Here is a 16,696-nt window from a genome sequence, read left to right on the forward strand (position 1 = left end):
AGCCAGGCCTCCTGTGTGTCTCTCCACTCCAGTGATGATCCATGGCACGAAGCCTCCAGTGATGATCCATGGCACGAAGCCGCCAGTGATGATCCATGGCAACAAGCCTCCAGTGATGATCCATGGCACGAAGCCTCCAGCGACTGCCTCTAGTCCGGAGCCTCCAGCGAAGTCCTTCAGTCCGGAGCCTCCAGAGATGGTCTCCAGTCCGGGGCCTCTAGCGACGGTCTCCAGGCCGGAGCCTCCAGAGATGGTCTCCAGTCCGGAACCTCCAGAGACGGTCTCCAGTCCGGGGCCCGCAACGAGGGTGCCCAGTCTGGGGCCCGCAGCGAGGGTGCCCAGTCCGGGGCCCGCAGCGAGGGTGCCCAGTCCGGGGCCCGCAGCGAGGGTGCCCAGTCCGGGGCCCGCAGCGAGGGTGCCCAGTCCGGGGCCCGCTGCGAGGGTGCCCAGTCTGGGGCCCGCAGCGAGGGTGCCCAGTCCGGGGCCCGCAGCGAGGGTGCCCAGTCCGGGGCCCGCGACGAGGGACCGCAGTCCGGGGTCGGCGACGAGTGTTCCCGCACCAGAGGTGCCACCAAAGTGGGGTGAGCCAGTGGTGGAGCGGGGTCTGCGTCCCGCACCTGAGCCGACACCTCAGATAGATGCCCAGCAAGACCCTATAGGTTTAGGTTTTGCGGCCGGAGTCCACACCTTTGGGTGGTACTGTCACGCCCTGACCTTAGAGATCCTGTTTATGTCTCTATTTTGGTTTGGTCGGGGTGTGAGTTGGGGTGGGTATTCTATACTCTATTATTTATATTTCTATGTTTTGGCCGGGTAGGGTTCTGAATCAGGGACAGCTGTCTATCGTTGTCTCTGATTGAGAACCATACTTAGGTAGCCCTTTTTCCCACCTGTCTTTGTGGGAAGTTTACTTTTGTTGATGGCATATAGCCTGTAGCTTCACGGTTTGTTTTTGTAGTGTTTATTGTTTTGTTGGCGTCCTTTTTTATAATAAAAGAAAATGTACGCTCACCACACTGCACCTTGGTCCACTTCTTTCAACAGCCGTGACAATAACGACAAAGTGAAAATAGGTTTTCAGAATGTTTGCAAAGAAAACAGAAATACCTTATCTACGTAAGTATTCAGACCCTTTGCTATAAGACTCAACATTGAGCTCAGGTGCATCCTGTTTCCATTGATTATCCTTGAGATGTTTCTACAACTGAATTGGAGTCCACCTGGGGTAAATTCAATTCAAAACGGATGTGACCAAGAACCCAATGGTCACACTGACAGGGTTCTAGAGTTCCTCTGTGGAGAAGGGAGAACCTTCCAGAAGGACAACCACCTCTGCAGCGCTCCACCAATCAGGCCTTTATGGTAGAGTGGCCAGACGTAAGCCACTCCTCAGTAAAAGGCACATGACAGCTCGCTTGGAGTTTGCCAAAAGGCATCTAAAGACTCTCAGACCATGAGAAACAAGATTCTCTGGTCTGATGAAACCAAGATTGAACTCTTTGGCCTGAATGCCAAGCGTCACGTCTGGAGGAAACCTAGCACCATCCCTACGGTGAAGCATGGTGGTGGCAGCAATATGCTGTGGGGATGTTTTTCATTGGCAGGGAGACTAGTCAGGATCGAGGCAATAGATGAATGGATTAAACTTCATAGAGACACTTGATGAAAACCTGTTCTATAGCTCTCAGGACCTCAGACTGGGGCGAAGGTTCATCTCCCAACAGAACAACGACCCTAAGCACACAGCCAAGACAACGCAGGAGTCTCTGAATGTCCTTGAGTGGCCCATCCAGAGCCCTGACTACCCGATCAAACATCTCTGGAGAGACCTGAAAATAGCTGTGCAGCAACGCTCCCCATCCAGCAATTTAAACCAAGTTTAGAGTAGATTAAATGTAATCAACTTTAGAATAAGGCTGTAACGTAACAAAATGTAGAAAAACTCTAGTTGTAATATTTAAAAATGATTAAGGCCTCTGCACATGCTATTTCCTCCTATGCAAAACATCCAGACAGTGATGGGATTTTCATACTAGTCAGCCATGCAGAGGGGCCTGTAGGATAGCACAGACACTAGAAGGAGGTGCATTGGCTCCACGTTCCCATGTGGGACATTGAAAAGAAGTGGCCTGCTCTTGTCTCATCTATTAATGCCTGTCCAACGCCTCTGTCCCAAGCCTGTCTGAGGCTGTATGCTAATCTATTATGCTGCAGATGATTTCCTGTCCCTAAATCATTGCACCCCCAACCCTAACGCCAGACACACATACAAGCTAGCACCCAATACCAATCCATTGTCAACGTGTACATACTCTTATAATACCCCTACCATACTCCGATCCCAGACACATCCCCACCCCCACATCTAGACACACCAGGCAGGCACCCTACCCTACCACAGCAAACCTTAACAACAGTCACCAACGAAATCTTAAAATTCATATCACAATTAGAATTCTAAACTTTTTGAACACCAACCAAATGCTTTTCAGTTTAAATCTACAATTTTAACTGTTCTAGTGAATTTGGAAATAACTGAATGCAATTGGCATGACAGTAATATTATGTTGAAAATTCATATATTTACCAATATTCTAGGTCCTTTGTAATAATTCTCATTTCTCCTATGACACATGCCCGGAGTCCAAGTTTAAAAGCATCCTGAAGTTAGGAAGTAACTGTGTTTGTCATGGTGTCAGTCAGGCAGGAAATAGTATCTGTAAATAAGAGGACAATAGTCTTTTGGGCCCTTGGGGCCCGGGGTCTAAATCTGGGGTCAGGATCGTGGGACGACGTCTAGACGCTTTGCCTTTGTGCCTGGTCTCAACCCCCATGTCCTCCTCTCTGAAAGGAAGAGCCTGACCTGTGCCTAGTCACCATGGGATACTGGGGTAGGAGAGAGAGCGAGAGGCAGAGCGAGAGAGCGAGAGGCAGAGAGAGTGAGAGAAGAAAAGAGAGAGAGGGGCAGAGAGAAAGGCGGAGAGAGAGGCAGAGAGAGAGGAAGAGGCAGAGAGAGAGAAAGAGGCAGAGAGAGAGAGGGGCAGAGAGAGAGAGGCAGAGAGAGAGAAACAGAGAGAGAGAGAGAGAGAGAGAAGCCGAGAGAGAAAGACAGAGAGAGGCAAAGAGAGAGCAGACAGAGAAGCAGAGAGAGTATAGTAAATACACAGGAGGTAGTGCATGTTTTTATTTCTCTCTCAATTTGAATGGTCAACAGATAAACCGCTGGACAATGATACAGTTACGATGAACATGTTTTCCATTTTACTATCTGCTAAGTTGATATTGGCCTCATTAATTTAAATGTTTAATGTGTATTATGATAAGAGGCTTCAAAGATTCCAAAAAGCTAATTTTACAAAGTATGTCATACTGTTATTTGACCTTTTACTTCCAACAATAACATTCTTCCACAGTTGAAAACTGACCATCTGGATAACTGTAACCTCACAGGTACAAGCAACCCACTGCTGATGTCATTGGTCAGTGAACAACTCAGTGAGATCATGTTTGCTTACAAGGACCTGAAACCCCAAGAGAGCAAAGCACACCACCAACAAACGGATCTCTTTCTCTCTCTCTCCCTCTTTCTTGCTCTATGCAGCGAGACAGTGTCGGTGGGTGCCGCGGGGTGCAGTTTAATTGAAAGGCAGAAAAGAACAGTTCTTGTTTAAACCAACCAGCAGGCCACAGGGGCATGATGGGAAAACAAAGCGGGACCCAGGGGCTGGTGACGTGACACCAAGCAGCAAGAAACATAGCCTCTGTTTTGTTACCATCATCCTAGCGACAACTATCAGGTCAGAGCGACCAACAGCTCAGTCTTGGTTTATTTGCTCAAAGTAGACCATCAGTAGACCATCAGTAGACCATCAGGATAAATATGCTTCACTTCAAATCAAAATTTTCTCCTGGTGATAAAGGGAGAAAAGAGAATCCATGATTGGCTGAAGAAGATGGGTCTAGTTCTATTATTACATCACAAAGAATTGACTAGTATTGTTACTGTACTTTCCCCTCATTGCCCTCATTGCACAATTACAATAACCAGTTCCATTGTGGTTCTATGTGGTGTCAGTGTGTGATGCTAGTTAGCATTGGCTCGCAAAACTACCTCTAAGTTCCTTCATACTGTTTGCGGAGACCTAAAAATGGTATCCATGAGTTCATCTGACTCTGGGAAGGTTCACAAAGGGCTTCATTACCAAAAGCCTGAAAAACCCCTTTAAACGTGTTAAAAGATGCTTAAAAGGATTAAAAGATCAAAAAGCGATTGTGATTGTGTTGAAATGTGTTTGGGAAATAAAGATAGACCTGTTTTTAAAAGGTAGTGGTAATATTTAATTCATTACAGAAATGTGTAGGTGGCTTATTAACCTTGGCCTGCTGCTCAGCTTATCCCATTCCCTGTGTAAGCCAAGAGACCACTTTTTTTGGACAAGTTATGTTTTCAAAACTGTAATGTTTACATTCATTCTGATTATTTCCAGGGATACATAACATCCTGAACTATATGTAGATGATATCCTCACCAGAAAGAATACTATACTTCCCTTGACGGAGTAATGCTAAATGTAAAAAATGGCTCAACTTACCCCACTCTCCCCTATGCACCATGCTGTTTTCTTACCTCTCTACCGTTCTACAGAACGCCAAGTGTGTGCAAACCTGTCATCAAGGCAACGGGTGGCTACTTTGAAGAATTTCAAATATAAAATATATTTTTATTTGTTTAACACTCGTTTGGTTACTACATGATTTCATAAGTGCTATTTTATAGTTTTGATGTCTTCACAATTATTCTACAATGTAGAAACTTGTACAAATAAGAAAACCCCTTGAATTGGTAAGTGTGTCAAAACTTTTGACTGGTACTGTATATATACACTAAATGACCAAAAGTATGTGGACACCTGCTCGTTGAACATCTCATTCCAAAATCATTGCCATTAATATGGAGTTGATCCCCCGTTTGGCTGCTATAACAGCCTCTAATCTTCTGGGAAGGCTTTCCGCTAGATGTTAGAACATTGCTGCAGGGACTTGCTTCCATTCAGCCACAAAAGCTTTAGTGAGGTTGGGCACTGATGTTGGGCAATTAGGCTTGGCTCGCAGTCAGCGTTCCAATTCATCCCAAAGGTGTTCGATGGGGTTGGGTTTAGGGCTCTGTGCAGGCCAGTCATGTTCTTCCACACTGATCTCAACAAACCATTTCTCTATGGTCCTCGTTTTGTGCACGGGGGCATTGTTATGCTGAAACAGGAAAGGGCCTTCACCAAACTGTTTCCACAAAGTCGGAAGCACAGAAGTGTCTAGAATGTCATTGTATGCTGCAGCATTAAGATTTCCCTTCCCTGGAACTAAGGATCCTAGCCCCAACCATGAAAAACAGCCCCAGACCATTATTCCTCCTCCACCAAACTTTACAGTTGGCTCTGTGCATTCGGGGCAGGTAGCGTTCTCCTGGCATCCACCAAACTCATATTTGTCCGTCAGACTGCCAGATGGTGAAACATGATTCATCACTCCAGAGAACCCGTAACCACTGAGTCCAATTGCGACAAGCTTTACACCACTCCAGTCGACGCTTGGCATTGAGCATGGTGATCGTAGGCTTGTGCGCGGCTGTTCAGCCATGGAAACCCATTTCATGAAGCTCCCAACTAACAGTTATTGTGCTGACGTTGCTTCCAGAGGCAGTTTGGAACTCTGTAGAGAGTGCATCTTAGACTGTGAATGTGTCATATCTGTACACACACAAAGAAACAGACTATATAGAATAAGCATCTGAACAAACATAACCCCCACAATCTTTAAGATCCTGAGCTGAGAAGAGTGTTTAAAAACAGAGTATGACACTAGCTTGCAGGGCATCCTATGTCTCTTCACAGAACCAGTGAAAGATGAAACAAATGATATTGGAAAAACTCAAGATTCCTCACTCACCTGTCATGCTCTTACAATCACACCAACTGCACTTAATGTCAATACTGAAGGTGTTACAGTGTTCAGGGTATAACACAAAGATCCCATGTCTCCCCTATTAAGTGCACCTGACCACTCCAGGTGTGTATGCGTATTTCTGTGTGTGTGCGTGCATGTGTGTGACGATAGCTTATGCCAGGTCCCCTTTAGCGGGGTTAGCGTGGTTAGTACACACTATTGTGTGTGCATAAATGTGTGTGTGTGTAAGGAAAAGATCGAGGCCATCTTTCATCTTCTACAGCGTCCAGGTACTCTACACGATATGATGATACAGGCCCAATTAAGGGATAGTGCTGTGTGAAAAATGTGATGACAGGGTGAATGGAAGACTAGACTCTGATCTGACATCTGAGATAGAGTGAAAAGAGGGGAAGGAGGGAGAGAGAGAGAAAGAAAGAGAAAGAGAGGAAGTTGGTAAGGGAAATTAACATGGGGGAGAGGGTGACAGAGGAGAAAGAGGGAGGGAGGGAGGGAGGGAGGGAGGGAGGGAGGGAGGGAGGGAGGGAGGGAGGGAGGGAGGGAGGGAAAGGTTTAATGGGATTGAGAAGGAGAGAGAAAAAGTAGAGAGAGTGGAGGAGAAGGATATATGATGAGTGAGACAGAGGGAAGGGAGAAAAGTGAGGAGAGAAACATTTTGTCAGGAGAAGAAGTGAGACAGGCCAGTAACAGAGAGGTGGGAGACAGGTGAGGAGAGATATTATTTGTCAGGAGAAGAAGTGAGACAGGCCAGTAACAGAGGAAGTGGGGGTTGGGAGACAGGTGAGGAGAGATATTATTTGTCAGGAGAAGAAGTGAGACAGGCCAGTAACAGAGGAAGTGGGGGTTGGGAGACAGGTGAGGAGAGATATTATTTGTCAGGAGAAGAAGTGAGACAGGCCAGTAACATAGGAAGTGGGGGTTGGGAGACAGGTGAGGAGAGATATTATTTGTCAGGAGAAGGAAAGAGACAGGCAGGTAACAGAGGAAGTGGGAATGAAAACTTTGAACCTTCTTCACTTAGAACAAAACAACAAAATTAAAGCAAACATTGTGAAAGGGAAGGAAAAAAGTAGAAGATGCATTCTGCTAGCAAACACAAATGCAAAATGTGTAGAAGGCTACAAAGCTTGCCCTGGTTGTCAAGGTGCTTCATGTAGTGAGCATAGCTAATATCTTTTCCATTTGAGATTTTACAGTTGTATCTAATTTGACATAATATGGTAACACATTTACAAGGTAAATGTAACATGTATGTAGTTTATTTGTACTGCATGCAAACTGTATGTTTCATTCTCAGCAATGTCAGGGTCAATCAGGAACTGCTACAGTCATGTCAGCCATGTTGTTTTATTTTGATCAGCACCCATTCCACATTGATCCCACAGAGGATCTAGTCATGTCAAAGGTATATACAGTGCTGTAGACATACTGTAAAAAACTCAGAAACAAGATATTCTTGAATATATTTTATTCTGCTCACTGAGAAAATACAGTGATTTGAGAAAGTACAAAAATATTCCCTTTGATGTTTACTTTTTCTATAAATTCAGTCAATGCCAGATAAAGACAATGTGTCCTGCGGGTTCCCTTCAGATGTTATGCTGTATTCTAAGGACAGGTTCATTCAAAATCCAATATACCAATACAGACTTTTACAATTCAGAATAAATAATGTTGTACTTCTACATCCCAGTGAGTAGACATATGGTAAACAGTTTTACAACTTACAGATTTAAATCACAATGATACAAAAAACTGACTTGATTCAAAGGATGTTAGTGTGTATTTGGTGGTTTCTGTGTATCTAGAACAGGTGTATGCATGCTGATTATAAATAGTAGAGTTCTGTATCTGTCTTCTCAGTGTACTGTATCTTGATGGTTGTGCATGTTGATGTTCAGGTGGTGATCGAAGCCCATGTCTCGAGCCCCACTAGAGACAACAGTAAAGGGTCACGCAGATAGATGCTCCATCTGGAAGAGACAAGCAGAGAATAGTAGTTAAACAATATCATCTCTGTCCAAATGATGATGCTGTACATGTTCAACTATTGTGTCTTGGGTGAACTTGGAACTTTGAACTTGGAGGGGCATTGTTGTCACACCAAGGCTATGAATTTCCTTTCCTTTTGTTCTTTAGCAGTCAGCTTGTGTGTATTATACAATACAGTTGATATTGTGTTTCACACCGACTGATACAATACAGTTTATATTGTGTTTCAAACCGACTGTTACAATACAGTTTAGATTATGTTTCACACCGACTGTTACAATACAGTTTATATTGTGTTTCAAACCGACTGTAACAATACAGTTTATATTGTGTTTCACACCGACTGTTACAATACAGTTTATATTGTGTTTCACACCGACTGTTACAATACAGTTTATATTGTGTTTCAAACCGACTGTTACAATACAGTTTAGATTATGTTTCACACCGACTGTTACAATACAGTTTATATTGTGTTTCATCCGACTGTTACAATACAGTTTATATTGTGTTTCACACCGACTGTTACAATACAGTTTATATTGTGTTTCACACCGACTGATACAATACAGTTGACATTGTGTTTCAAAACGACTGTTACAATACAGTTTATATTATGTTTCATCCAACTGTTACAATACAGTTTATGTTGTTTCAAAATGACTGTTACAATACAGTTTATATTGTGTTTCAAAATGACTGTTACAATACAGTTTATATTGTGTTTCAAAACGACTGTTACAATACAGTTTATATCGTGTTTCATCCGACTGTTACAATACAGTTTATATTGTGTTTCAAAATGACTGTTACAATACAGTTTATATTGTGTTTCATCTGACTGTTACAATACAGTTTATATTATGTTTCAAAACGACTGTTACAATACAGTTTATATTGTGTTTCAAAATGACTGTTACAATACAGTTTATATTGTGTTTCATCCGACTGTTACAATACAGTTTATATTGTGTTTCATCCGACTGTTACAATACAGTTTATATTGTGTTTCACACCGACTGTTACAATACAGTTCATGTTACGTTTCTAATTGACTGTTGCAATACAGTTTATGTTGTTTCATCCGACTGTTGCAATACAGTTTATATTGTGTTTCAAAACGACTGTTACAATACAGTTTATATCGTGTTTCATCCGACTGTTACAATACAGTTTATATTGTGTTTCAAAATGACTGTTACAATACAGTTTATATTGTGTTTCATCTGACTGTTACAATACAGTTTATATTATGTTTCAAAACGACTGTTACAATACAGTTTATATTTTGTTTCAAACCGACTGTTACAATACAGTTTATGTTGTGTTTCATCCGACTGTTACAATACAGTTTATATTGTGTTTCATCCGACTGTTACAATACAGTTTATATTGTGTTTCAAAACGACTGTTACAATACAGTTCATGTTACGTTTCTAATTGACTGTTGCAATACAGTTTATGTTGTTTCATCCGACTGTTGCAATACAGTTCATATTGTGTTTCACACCGACTGTTACAATACAGTTTATATTGTGTTTCATCCGACTGTTATAATACAGTTTAGATTATGTTTCAAACCGACTGTTACAATACAGTTTATATTGTGTTTCATCCGACTGTTACAATACAGTTTATATTTTGTTTCAAACCGACTGTTACAATACAGTTTATATTGTGTTTCATCCGACTGTTACAATACAGTTTATATTGTGTTTCATCCGACTGTAACAATACAGTTTATATTGTGTTTCAAACCGACTGTTACAATACAGTTTATATTGTGTTTCAAACCGACTGTTACAATACAGTTTATATTGTGTTTCATCCGACTGTTACAATACAGTTTATATTGTGTTTCAAACCGACTGTTACAATACAGTTTATATTGTGTTTCATCCGACTGTTACAATACAGTTTATATTGTGTTTCACACCGACTGATACAATACAGTTGATATTGTGTTTCAAAACGACTGTTACAATACAGTTTATATTGTGTTTCACACCGACTGATACAATACAGTTGACATTGTGTTTCAAAACGACTGTTACAATACAGTTTATATTATGTTTCATCCAACTGTTACAATACAGTTTATGTTGTTTCAAAATGACTGTTACAATACAGTTTATATTGTGTTTCAAAATGACTGTTACAATACAGTTTATATTGTGTTTCAAAACGACTGTTACAATACAGTTTATATCGTGTTTCATCCGACTGTTACAATACAGTTTATATTGTGTTTCAAAATGACTGTTACAATACAGTTTATATTGTGTTTCATCTGACTGTTACAATACAGTTTATATTATGTTTCAAAACGACTGTTACAATACAGTTTATATTGTGTTTCAAAATGACTGTTACAATACAGTTTATATTGTGTTTCATCCGACTGTTACAATACAGTTTATATTGTGTTTCATCCGACTGTTACAATACAGTTTATATTGTGTTTCACACCGACTGTTACAATACAGTTCATGTTACGTTTCTAATTGACTGTTGCAATACAGTTTATGTTGTTTCATCCGACTGTTGCAATACAGTTTATATTGTGTTTCAAAACGACTGTTACAATACAGTTTATATCGTGTTTCATCCGACTGTTACAATACAGTTTATATTGTGTTTCAAAATGACTGTTACAATACAGTTTATATTGTGTTTCATCTGACTGTTACAATACAGTTTATATTATGTTTCAAAACGACTGTTACAATACAGTTTATATTTTGTTTCAAACCGACTGTTACAATACAGTTTATGTTGTGTTTCATCCGACTGTTACAATACAGTTTATATTGTGTTTCATCCGACTGTTACAATACAGTTTATATTGTGTTTCAAAACGACTGTTACAATACAGTTCATGTTACGTTTCTAATTGACTGTTGCAATACAGTTTATGTTGTTTCATCCGACTGTTGCAATACAGTTCATATTGTGTTTCACACCGACTGTTACAATACAGTTTATATTGTGTTTCATCCGACTGTTATAATACAGTTTAGATTATGTTTCAAACCGACTGTTACAATACAGTTTATATTGTGTTTCATCCGACTGTTACAATACAGTTTATATTTTGTTTCAAACCGACTGTTACAATACAGTTTATATTGTGTTTCATCCGACTGTTACAATACAGTTTATATTGTGTTTCATCCGACTGTAACAATACAGTTTATATTGTGTTTCAAACCGACTGTTACAATACAGTTTATATTGTGTTTCAAACCGACTGTTACAATACAGTTTATATTGTGTTTCATCCGACTGTTACAATACAGTTTATATTGTGTTTCAAACCGACTGTTACAATACAGTTTATATTGTGTTTCATCCGACTGTTACAATACAGTTTATATTGTGTTTCATCCGACTGTAACAATACAGTTTATATTGTGTTTCAAACCTACTGTTACAATACAGTTTATATTGTGTTTCAAACCGACTGTTACAATACAGTTTATATTGTGTTTCATCCGACTGTTACAATACAGTTTATATTGTGTTTCACACCGACTGTAACAATACAGTTTATATTGTGTTTCACACCGACTGTAACAATACAGTTTATATTGTGTTTCACACCGACTGTAACAATACAGTTTATATTGTGTTTCACACCGACTGTAACAATACAGTTTATATTGTGTTTCACACCGACTGTTACAATACAGTTTATATTATGTTTCATCTGACTGTTACATTACAGTTTATATTGTGTTTCATCCGACTGTTACAATACAGTTTATATTGTGTTTCACACCGACTGTTACAATACAGTTCATATTGTGTTTCACACCGACTGTTACAATACAGTTGATATTGTGTTTCAAAACGACTGTAACAATACAGTTTATATTGTGTTTCAAACCGACTGTTACAATACAGTTTATATTGTGTTTCATCCGACTGTTACAATACAGTTTATATTGTGTTTCAAACCGACTGTTACAATACATTTGATATTGTGTTTCACACCGACTGTTACAATACAGTTTATATTGTGTTTCATCCGACTGTTACAATACAGTTTATATTATGTTTCATCCGACTGTAACAATACAGTTTACATTGTGTTTCAAACCGACTGTTCAACCAAATATAATTTTCAAGAACAGCACAACAAACACATAAAGCTACTGTCAAAAACATGGTACTTTTCTATATATTATGCATACATTTCACTACATACAAACTCCAGGCTTGCAGATCAAAAGAGGTCTCTGAGTTCTAAGTTCCCAATGTACTCGACAGCAACAAAGGGCCACAACAATGCCCCCTGACATGAGTCCCCGTCATATCACACTGAGCTTTCTACGCATTGTTCCCCTCACCTTCTCACATGTATTGTCTTACATTTTATCCTTAGAAGCCTTTAAGACAGCCAGGTTTTGTGCTCTGGACACTAGGCCTGGGAGAGTCTATGTGTTACAGCCACTTATTATTCTCTCATAGGGTGATGATGAGGTGATGGAGCTGGGTAACGCCTTATTTGATCCCCCTTACACCCAGCCCAACCTGGGTTTAGATCGCTCGTACAACCCCCCAAAATCACCACACTCTTACCCGACAAACCCTTTCTCCCACAAGGTATTATGCTATCACGTTTCCTGAAACTATAGAGGCTGCTGACAAGCATCGGAAACTCTGTTAGCTTTGTGGGGCCATAGATGAAAGTATGTACCACGTTGCTATAGCAGCTGAGGCTACTGGAGGTTCAACAGAGATACAACTGAATATAGTGTTTTTATATATATATATATTTTTTTAATTGAACCTTTATTTAACTAGCCAAGTCAGTTAACAACATTTTGCAGTAGCTTGGTGGTAGTTGAAGTAAATTCAAATCTTGGGAGTGTTTTCAGTAGTTACAGTGCCTTGCGGAAGTATTCGGCCCCCTTGAACTTTGCGACCTTTTTCCACATTTCAGGCTTCAAACATAAAGATATAAAACTGTATTTTTTTGTGAAGAATCAACAACAAGTGGGACACAATCATGAAGTGGAACGACATTTATTGGATATTTCAAACTTTTTTAACAAATCAAAAACTGAAAAATTGGGCGTGCAAAATTATTCAGCCCCCTTAAGTTAATACTTTGTAGCGCCACCTTTTGCTGCGATTACAGCTGTAAGTCGCTTGGGGTATGTCTCTTTCAGTTTTGCACATCGAGAGACTGACATTTTTTCCCATTCCTCCTTGCAAAACAGCTCGAGCTCAGTGAGGTTGGATGGAGAGCATTTGTGAACAGCAGTTTTCAGTTCTTTCCACAGATTCTCGATTGGATTCAGGTCTGGACTTTGACTTGGCCATTCTAACACCTGGATATGTTTATTTTTGAACCATTCCATTGTAGATTTTGCTTTATGTTTTGGATCATTGTCTTGTTGGAAGACAAATCTCCATCCCAGTCTCAGGTCTTTTGCAGACTCCATCAGGTTTTCTTCCAGAATGGTCCTGTATTTGGCTCCATCCATCTTCCCATCAATTTTAACCATCTTCCCTGTCCCTGCTGAAGAAAAGCAGGCCCAAACCATGATGCTGCCACCACCATGTTTGACAGTGGGGATGGTGTGTTCAGCTGTGTTGCTTTTACGCCAAACATAACGTTTTGCGTTGTTGCCAAAAAGTTCAATTTTGGTTTCATCTGACCAGAGCACCTTCTTCCACATGTTTGGTGTGTCTCCCAGGTGGCTTGTGGCAAACTTTAAACAACACTTTTTAAGGATATCTTTAAGAAATGGCTTTCTTCTTGCCACTATTCCATAAAGGCCAGATTTGTGCAATATACGACTGATTGTTGTCCTATGGACAGAGTCTCCCACCTCAGCTGTAGATCTCTGCAGTTCATCCAGAGTGATCATGGGCCTCTTGGCTGCATCTCTGATCAGTCTTCTCCTTGTATGAGCTGAAAGTTTAGAGGGACGGCCAGGTCTTGGTAGATTTGCAGTGGTCTGATACTCCTTCCATTTCAATATTATCGCTTGCACAGTGCTCCTTGGGATGTTTAAAACTTGGGAAATATTTTTGTATCCAAATCCGGCTTTAAACTTCTTCACAACAGTATCTCTGACCTGCCTGGTGTGTTCCTTGTTCTTCATGATGCTCTCTGCGCTTTTGACGGACCTCTGAGACTATCACAGTGCAGGTGCATTTATACAGAGACTTGATTACACACAGGTGGATTGTATTTATCATCATTAGTCATTTAGGTCAACATTGGATCATTCAGAGATCCTCACTGAACTTCTGGAGAGAGTTTGCTGCACTGAAAGTAAAGGGGCTGAATCATTTTGCACGCCCAATTTTTCAGTTTTTGATTTGTTAAAAAAGTTTGAAATTTCCAATAAATGTCGTTCCACTTCATGATTGTGTCCCACTTGTTGTTGATTCTTCACAAAAAAAATACAGTTTTATATCTCTATGTTGGAAGCCTGAAATGTGGCAAAAGGTTGCAAAGTTCAAGGGGGCCGAATACTTTCGCAAGGCACTGTATTTGCGCCTCCCCCAGTTCTTTTTCCACATAACTTCTAAAATTGTTGAATGGGTTCCCTGTAAACAATAGATATTATATTCCTTCTCTTTTAGCCAGGTAAATACTGATCGTCTTTTCTTATTATCTGCTAGGCCATTACAATTGTAACTGGCTATACTTATTTCACCACTTACCATAATGAGACACAACTTTCAATTCTATTTATCAAAATATATGTTTGTAAACGTACCATTAAAAAGTAACATGATGATTGAGTGTCTATATAACTGTACCATGATATTTGCATTGCTACTAAGTAAACCTCCAATTGGTCCCCACTATTCCACCTGCTAAAACCCCTCCTCATCCCGAGTTGGGTTGTCATCCCAATGCCCGGCAGACCACCTCCGACCCCTCGCATCCCATAGCCCTGAACAGACTGGGATCCATCCTTCGAAAAGAGCACACAGTGCCATTTACCGAATTGAAGTAGATCAACTGCCAAATGCATTTCCATTGCCCTCACCTCGATTTGTATTATATATAGCTGTGGATCATCCTCTATTGTCCCTAACATCTTTTACTACTTCGCAGCAGTTGTGGCATACACACATACACCCACACACACTCAACCCTTTCCCATTACACAACCATAAACTCACATTCTCAACAGTTGCACCATCCCAGAGCCCAACTCAAGAAAGGTCCTGATTTACAAATGCACTTACTGTTGCAGCTGCATGAGAAGGCCTGTAAGACCGCTCAAAAAAATGGAGAAATTGAGAGATTTTATTAACCATTGTCACATCCTAGATGGTGGAGGTAAAATGTACACCTTTTCCCTGAAACACCCACAATATGGTCACCCGTATTGACCATATTCCCAAGCATCTCCATGCAATCAGACTTTTGATTTTGTGCCACCAGGGTCACAATAATATACAAGATGCAGGATGCCTGTATCTTTGTAGTGGGTGTATCCAAAGTGTAATTAATAACTTCACCATGCTCAAAGCTATCAATGCCTGTATAAAAATACAGACATTGATTTGTATTTGATACACTGCAGATTTTTCAGGTTTTCCTGCTTACAAAGCATGTAGAGGTCTGTAATTTTTATCATAGGTATACTTCAACTGTGAGAGACGGAATCTAAAACAAAAATCCAGAAAATCCCATTGTACGATTTTAAAGTAATTAATTAGCATTTTATTGCATGACATAAGTATTTGATCACCTACTGTACCAACCAGTAAGAATTCCTGCTCTCACAGACCTGTTAGTTTTTCTTTAAGAATCCCTCCTGTTCTCCACTCATTACCTGTATTAACTGCACCTGTTTGAACTCGAATAAAAGACACCTGTCCACACACTCAATCAAACAGACTCCAACCTCTCCACTATGGCCAAGACCAGAGAGCTGCGTAAGGACATCAGGGATAATATTGTAGACCTGCACAAGGCTGGGATGGGCAACAGGACAATAGGCAAGCAGCTTGGTGAGAAGGCAACAACAACGGTTGGCGCAATTATGAGAAAATGGAAGAAGTTCAAGATGACGGTCAATCACCCTCAGCCTGGGGCTCCATGCAAGATCTCACCTCGTGGGGCTTCAATAATCATGAGGAAGGTGAGGGATCAGCCCACAACTACACGGCAGGACCTGGTCAATGATCTGAAGAGAGCTGGGACCACAGTCTCAAAGAAAACCATTAGTAACACACTACGCCGTCATGGATTAAAATCCTGCAGCGCACACAAGGTCCCCCTGCTCAAGCCAGCGCATGTCCAGGCCCGTCTGAAGTTTGCCAATGACCATCTGGATGATCCAGAGGAGGAATGGGAGAAGGTCATGTGGTCTGATGAGACAAAAATAGAGCTTTTTGGTCTAAACTCCACTCGCCGTGTTTGGAGGAAGAAGAATGATGAGTACAACCACAAGAACACCATCCCAACCATGAAGCATGGAGGTGGAAACATCATTATTTGGGGATGCTTTTCTGCAAAGGGGACAGGACGACTGCACCGTATTGAGGGGAGGATGGATGGGGGCACGAATCATGAGATCTTGGCCAACAACCTCCGTCCCTCAGTAAGAGCATTGAAGATGGGTCGTGGCTGGGTCTTCCAGCATGACAGCGACCCAAAACACACAGCCAGGGCAACTAAGGAGTGGCTCCGTAAGATGCATCTCAAGGTCCTGGAGTGGCCTAGCCAGTCTCCAGACCTGAACCCAATAGAAAATCTTTG

General features: G+C 40.9%; 1 long non-coding RNA gene across 3 annotated transcripts in view; it reads right to left on the reverse strand.

Moving 5' to 3' along the window:
• Positions 1–7,414: 7,414 nt before the first annotated feature.
• Positions 7,415–16,696, reverse strand: part of LOC110525316 (uncharacterized) — a 71,648-nt gene continuing 62,366 nt past the window's right edge. For all 3 annotated transcript variants that reach the window (XR_002473736.3, XR_002473738.3, XR_002473737.3), the window contains exon 4: positions 7,415–7,934. This is a non-coding gene — a long non-coding RNA (uncharacterized LOC110525316). The remainder of the gene's footprint in view (positions 7,935–16,696) is intronic.

Source organism: Oncorhynchus mykiss, chromosome 6, assembly GCF_057628025.1.
Source record: "Oncorhynchus mykiss isolate SJ-2025 chromosome 6, ASM5762802v1, whole genome shotgun sequence".
NCBI lineage: Eukaryota > Metazoa > Chordata > Actinopteri > Salmoniformes > Salmonidae > Oncorhynchus > Oncorhynchus mykiss.